At 37.9% G+C, this 7,500-nt stretch overlaps 1 protein-coding gene, 1 long non-coding RNA gene and 1 pseudogene across 3 annotated transcripts in view; 2 read left to right on the top strand and 1 right to left on the bottom strand.

Annotated features, from left to right (window-relative positions):
- LOC138021369 (uncharacterized) overlaps positions 1-112 on the top strand; it is a 2,270-nt gene extending 2,158 nt beyond the window's left edge. Inside the window, exon 2 of the long non-coding RNA XR_011126359.1 lies at positions 1-112. This exon is cut by the window's left edge and continues 1,837 nt beyond it. This is a non-coding gene — a long non-coding RNA (uncharacterized lncRNA).
- Positions 1-7,500, bottom strand: part of LOC138018714 (protocadherin-like protein) — a 242,109-nt gene that overhangs the window by 168,081 nt on the left and 66,528 nt on the right. The window lies entirely within an intron of this gene.
- LOC138019935 (uncharacterized) lies at positions 1,898-3,349 on the top strand (annotated as a pseudogene).

Here is a 7,500-nt window from a genome sequence, read left to right as displayed (position 1 = left end):
TAAGCCTATGGCTGTTCTAGTTTCGACCGATATGGCTGCTCGAAGTATAGTATCTTGTCGCCGGATAACAGGAGCAACAGCCGTGCAATAAAATGGAATGTTTCCCTTGTGACCCGAAAGTTTTCTTTCCACCACATGTTCAAAGCATTTGAATTGAGCAAGTTTTCAAACCAGTACTGAGGCCTTGGAAGAACCCACGCGATACGCCGAGGCCGACGTTCTTGCAAAGCAAAAGCAGTAAATACACGGAGTAACGCAGCTTGTCGCCTTCTTTGGGCTCGTCGAGTAATCAGTCGCTGAAGAAAAATCACTCGTGATCGCCTTGCAAGTTGCAACAACGTAAAAAAAAGCAATGAAAAGAGGCGAACCATTTCTCTTTGATCTGCGTGATTTTCTAACATGCTGTTTTCGATTTGCGCGCCAAAAATATGTTAACGCGGCATGAAATTTAATCACGTCAATCCCCTGTAAACCTAGATGTGATTTTCTTCAGTGTGACCTTTTTACCTGGGGAAAATGAAACCCGAGATAAATTTACCTCGGGTATACTCAGGTAAAATTTCCCTAGGTAAAACGATGTTCCCTCGGGCAAAAGTGCGTAGTGTGAACTCAAGTTATGATTCATTGTAAAGGGATGTTTTTTTTTTTTTTGCAAAAAGTTCTGTTCGTTGTCAGCTAGTTGGGCTGGGTGAGAAGTAAGGTTGAAGACGCGCGACAGAAGTAAAATAAAAATTTAAGTTTGCGAAGAACGGCCTGTGGCGTCGTGGCATTGGCGAAACATTCACTGCGCTTGATTAGAGAATGTGTTTTTTCATGAAAATAAAGCCATTGTTAGCTTTATAATAGAGCTGAATTTGCCACCTAGAGGAAGAGTGTATTTTCGAAACGACTTTAAACGAACCATTGTAATAACACAGCACGTCCTACAGACGCTTACCGCTTCAAATTTCCCACGAACTTCCTCTTGTTCGTCATCCAGCATTTTGAACATTTCGACAATATTTTTCGTGCCTCTGGAGGCTGTTTAAAACCCACTTACAACTGGTGTGGTTGCGAAGGAAAAAATAATAATTGACAGTGTACTAGCAGCTTGTGGCCCTACCTGAAATCACGGTAATAACTGAGAAAATGGCAGAAAGAGACAGAACCAAGTTCATCGCTGACAAGAACTGACTGAGAGGCGATTTTGCCGACAAGAAACTTGAGCTGAACTCTACCAGGTTACGTTAACTCCTTCTACCATTTGAGCCACTCAAGGAGTACCAAGGCAAAAGGGAAATCGACAACCAGCACAGTCAGCAAGTACAATAATGTTGTCAAAAGTACAGTGGAAACCGATACTTGACTTTACACCTTGATGCAGTGGGAATCTAAACAAAGCATGCTTTGCATACAGACTCGATACAGACTGAGAAAAAGTGACCGATTCATCCGCTGTAACGGATGCATATCTGTGAAATTCCCTGATCATTTCTCAGTTTTAAGTTAGTGATAAATATTTTGAGTGAACTCAAAGTCTACTTAATCACGAAGGCATCGTGGTGACAGAAAAATATTGAGACAACAGAGTCGTCATGAACATGCAAAATAGTTGGTCGAATAGACGGATATGCTTCAGTTAACAAGACGCCTAAGGGCATTTCCGTGGGAAGCACCAACAGTTCACACAAATAGTACAGTTATAGCACGCCCCTATGTTAAGTTGGAGGGCAAGAAATCACTGGCAAAATTTGGAAAGTGGTGAAAGTTTACCAGACTGTTGACCCTGTAACTTTGTACATAGTTAGTGGAGGGGGAATGGTTAGGAAACCCGGTGAACATCAAAGCCAGAGGTTATTGTTTAGATTTTGAGGTTGATACGGGCGGTCATGTGACAATGACCATGCAATCCAAAAAACATGGCGGAATATAGCGATCTATTTCTTTTTCGAGATGATTTGGAAGCAGTTCTCGAGGCTTTGGAGACAGATGACAATGTCGATGAATATTTCGAAGAAGCTGTGACTGAGGTGAGTGTAGGGACCCGCTTTTATTCTGATATACAGCAAAGATCTCGGAGTTTGTGATCAGATCGGTTGTCCTCACTGCAAAACACTGGACTAAAGATAACTCAACTTATATAAGCTCTACTTGTCTCGAAATATCACGAGAAGACTGGCCATTTGAGAGACATGAATTAAGCTTAAACATAGTGATGTTCTATAATTAACTCTCCATGATTTTTTTTTTGGCGTGCTACAGTCTGCATTAACATCTACGAACGAATCTATTTTCCTTCTTTTCACCGGGTACAAGATGAAGAGATCTCGTGTCCATTCTGTTCAAAGAAATGCAAAAGTGTTGGTGGTTTAAAACGACACGTTACTTGTAAGCATAAAGATGAAAGGGAGAACGGTCCAGAGACTGATGAAGGCGAAGAAAGCAAATTTACAAACGAATTGCTTGCAAAGATGGTCCAGAAAGTCAAACGCCGTTTGATTAACAACAAGGTCTTCTCCAAGGACATCAGAGAAGAACTCAGTGCTTATCAATTCACAAACTTATCAGAAGAATCGATGGCATTCCCTGAATTACAAAAGATGTTTAAACAGTTGATGAAAGACCAGGAGAAATTCTACACGATGTTCTATTCCACTGTACCATTGAATTCAACAAAATACTTCACTGGACTGGCTAGGGATGCTGCCACACTGTTATCATCTAAAGTAGCCGATGTTATGCTAGTGTATAGTAAAGAGAAGTCTGTTGTTCTTGTCAAGGACTTTGAGACTAAGCTAAGTGATAAAGAAATGGCAGGTTTGCAGTATGTTGGAGGAATGTGTTTCACAAATTATACAACAAACACAGACAATCAAAACTGTCACAGTGAATCAACAGCAAGTCAGCAGTCTATTGCTGTTTTAAAAGCTGGCAAAGAGCAAGAGCATATAATGACCGAAAATCATAAGCTTACTTCATCACTTAACCGTGGAGGACTTTGGGGAATCACAAAACCTGCACAAACAATATTTATTAGGACTGAAAAGTACTTCAGATTTTTAACTTCCAACTATCCTGTAAGAGAGATTGACATTAATGAGATAACGTCAAAATCAACTAATGATAGTGAAGTTCTAACAGCTTTCAACTGTATAAAGGCAAACTCAGAAGTTAAAGTAGAGGATAGGGTGGCCAAGGATGTGCTACAGAACATTATTCACTTGTACATCAGAGTTCGGTCATTTTCATTTGCTAGAGATGTTGGTCAGAAGTATAAATTACAGATGAAACTAGTCAAGGAGAAGGCATTAAGAAAACAAATAAGCCAAGCAAGCAAAGATTCTAATATTCGACAGCCTTAGAAAAATTTTTACTTGCTGTAAGAAATAATTTAAGTAGTGATATAAATGGTTATCACTTTATTATATTGCAACATAACTTTGTCTTCGCTCAATATATACATGTAGAAGGCCAAGCTTAGATATTTTAACTTTCACAATCTAGTCCAAATTTAAACTGAATTTTAATTTTGATACTTTCCATGTATCTGTTTTAAAGCTTATGAAAAAGAAGCTTGCTCATAACATTAATTAATTGTTTTTCTTTAAAGCTTAATGCTTGTTTGATATTAAAAGACATTGAACATGATAACAAATTAATATCTCTATTAGCCCTAAGATTGTTTCATTTCCAATCTATGATTCTTAATTTTTGAAAGGGTATATGTGAAGATGACTTAGCTATAAAATAAAACATTCATCAGAAACATCCATCACTAAAGCATGAAATTATTTACAACTGTCCATTGAAAATTCAACTAGTGTATATATTCACGGGTAACTCATTCATGATTGTTTCATCATCTCAAATGTCATTTCTTTTTTCTCTTTGGTAGAGGGTCATTGGTAACATTAACCCAGGCCTTCCTCTTATCTTTTCTCCCTCTAGTATTTCCAAACTGACATGAAACAGACCGCTGAATTCGAATGGTGTTGTCATTATAACCAAACATTCGAATGTCTGGGTTGTCATTTCTTCTTCCGATCTTTCGCTGACTTCCAAAATATTCCTCAATTACATCTTGACAAAATCGCTCTGTCAAAACATATTCCACTCCTTCTTGAAGTAGGAACTTAGTATCAACAACAACAGCGTGGGTTGTTATCTGCATCCCTTCAAATGTTTGCCAAGACAGGAACATTCTGTTTCTGGCATTTGCAGTGAAATTGCCTGGTCGGTCCAGGGTACTCTGCTTCCACTCTTTCAGGTATGTTAGGAATTCATCTTCCAACCAGTCAAATCTCTGATCTGTAGTGGAGGTTTTACTCTGAGACAAAGTTCCTCGAAGCTCTTGTAGATTCATTTGTTGGTCTTGTTGTCTTTGTGATCTCTGACAATGGACCTCGACGGTCTCGGCACGGGCTTCCTTGAATCGTGGTTTTTCTTGGGCATATTAAGCGTAGGGAAAGCCCCAAACTTTGGCTTTTTCTTCGTTATCTTTTCCAATTGAACTAGGAGAGAGATAAGAAGAATTTGCCCAATAAATTCAATAAGGAGTTCACGAGCAGTTCATATGTTAAACGCGATACAAGCTTACAGCATAAACCTGCTTTACTTACATATTTCGATGTCATCAGGTGCAAAATACTTTTCGCATGTATACACTCTGTCATTGTCGATTAACCTTTCGAAGTCTTTATCCACTTCTCGTGTTTTTGTCAGCTCATTCAGCCACTGATGTCGCCACTGTTTATATGTGTTGTTTCTCAGAGCTGGGAGCTTCCATATTCCGAATCCTTTGCTATTTCGGCATGATCTGTAACCGAATACGGCACAATTGTCACCTGGCATTTTGTATACACAAGCAACTAGTTTGATAACGTTTTAAACTATTTTGAAAGAAAGATAACCTACAGATACTGTCGTGACTCAACAAGTGATCTCCGATGCCATTTTGAAAAAGGTATTGCACGGTCATTGTCTCGTGATGGTTATAAATTCAAACAATAACCTCTGCCTTTGATGTTCACCGGGTTTCCCAACCAGTCCCTCTCCACTAACTATGCATTGTAGCTGCTACTTGTTGTACCGTGAAAGAGAAATAAAATGTATCTATAATTCATACAACTAAATTTTCAATGGAAACACTCAGCACAACAGTCATCTAAAGATTGTCGAGAAATGTCAGAATATTAAGGTGAGATTTCTTTGGAACACTGGATGAAGATCAACCACTTCATTTTGCCTTGATTTGTGTTCAAACTGAATTAGAATTAAGCTTATTCACAAACACTGAAAACAACACACCTTTACTGTAAGACAGTTTGAACTGTTAAATTTCAAATAAAGTACGCACAGTTGCCAATTAAAAATGGCATAGAAAGCAAAATTTAAAATGCAATTCTTAAAAAATCAAATATATGAATTTGTGAAGGGTGTTGCATGATTTTTTTTGTATGATTTGGTGAGTTCTGTGCATGCACAATATTGGTCTGGGTCTTAATAATTTAGGATTGAGAATTTGTAACGGTATGGTAATGTACACAGGTTTGCTGCATGGTCACCAATAGAAACAAATCATAAAATTAATAATATATTATCATTAATACATTTTTCATTCAAGGTGAGCAGTGGTGAAAAGTAGTGGTAGAATTAAATTATGGCTACACTGCACTTAAGTGACCATAAGCGCAGAACCATAGCCACAAGAACAAAAATTGTTAGTATGGATTGAGAGAGCAAAAGCTGAATTCAAGTTTTGTATTTTTGACATTCCTATGTTTTCCCAATTCAAACCAACAATTATGAGCCTTATGTCAAATGGGAACCAGCCTTAAGTTGTACGGTTGTGCATTTACAAAATAATGAAGAGGAAATAAAGCTGCAAACTGGCCCAAATTTTCCTGGCATTAAAGTATAGGTGGTTTTCTCAGTGACGTCTTCAAATCTTAAAATCAAAACCATGATAGGTTCCGGATTTTGATCTATGTGAGGTTGAAGATGACCTAGAAATAAATCTTTTTACAAGTTACCAGTTCTGTAAAGTTTTTGGTTTTGAAAATACTTCATTTTGATTATCACTTGCATGTCACCAAATACTGAAATATATTTTGATTGAAAAAATGTCTCTCGTTATGATTCTCAGCAGTTTAAGTGGCAGTCCCGCTAAAAGCGGTCCCCCGGTTTTCGCAACCAAAAATAGTTTTCCCTCATTTTGCGCCCATGAAAAGGGTTTGGAACACATGTTTTAAAAGTGAGATAATTATTTCCTAATTATTTATTTTTGCGTCCCTACAACAAAAAATTGAATTTGGGTTCGCCCGCCGTCGCTGACGGCGATCAAAAGGGTAAATTTCAGGAGTTGAGCAGCGCGCTACGTGTACAAAACTAAAGTTTACCGAATTCTGTTTTGATAAAATTAAAGTTACAAGATACATTCTCTGAATTTACGGACAACAGCTGGAAATATTTTTAGAAATTTCAAGCCATTCCAGCGTGATCAAACGATACCCTCCTCTCAAGCGTCTGCTCACATGCCAAAAATTAACCAAACGAAAGACAAAAAATCTCAAAAGTTTGGTCTAGATCGTGGTTAATAAGTATACGATAGTGAATTTTGTACCTTAATAAGTCATCTTATTTCTTTAAACCCGTGGGTATCTGCCGGACTTTGACACACCATTAGCTTGAAATGCACCCAAATCTGTGTTTACACAACTTGAATTGACAAACGCTTGAGTCAAAGTTCATTTGCATTACCCTTGTTTTCAAAGGAATTACTTCTTTTACCGCTCAGATTCGGTTACTGACATCCCAAATAGTCGGGAATTTATCCACTTTAAGGTCCTCAGCGCTTGTGAGCTGCTTCATGAGCTACACACTAAGTAATATCCGTGGAGGCGTCAAGAACCGTTTACCTCACATCGCTTTGCGTTACCGGGAACGTGACTACGCAAATTACTGTAAAATGGTTTGGTGGGGAAGGGAGGGAGAGGGTGGGTTGGGTAGTGATAGGGGTGGCGTACAACAACTAAAAGAAAAACCTTCCTTTTAATAATCTTAGTATTAATAAGTTAGCCTCTCTCAAGAAATCACATTCAACGGGAAAAAAAAGAGAGACATCAAGCATCGGTGAAGCTAAGAAAAATACCCCATCACAGTTACTAATTGAAAGAAAAACGATACTCCCTTACAAGCATATAAATGATAGAGGAAGATTGTCTCAAATAATTACATCAAAGAAGAGAAATACTAGGATTATAACGCTTTAAGTGAAAGCTTTAAGTAACAACTGATTAGCTATGTGTTGGGTACTCACCAAACAGAAGCGTTTTCTGGTCTCTGAGTGGTAAGAAGTAAAAAATTCCAACACAGGAAGAAATGGAGGGAAAACAGAAGAGACAACCACCCTTCACGGGTTGCTCAATTGACTGACAAATTAGTTAATTGACTAAAACACAATGTAAGATTAACCTAAGCACGTGAAACAGGTAAAAAAAACACTTCTTCGATTTTATTTTA

Source organism: Montipora capricornis, chromosome 10 (assembly GCF_036669925.1).
Source record: "Montipora capricornis isolate CH-2021 chromosome 10, ASM3666992v2, whole genome shotgun sequence".
Lineage (NCBI taxonomy): Eukaryota > Metazoa > Cnidaria > Anthozoa > Scleractinia > Acroporidae > Montipora > Montipora capricornis.
The sequence above is the reverse complement of the archived record's forward strand: the minus strand, read 5'-3'. Positions and strand labels throughout refer to the sequence as shown.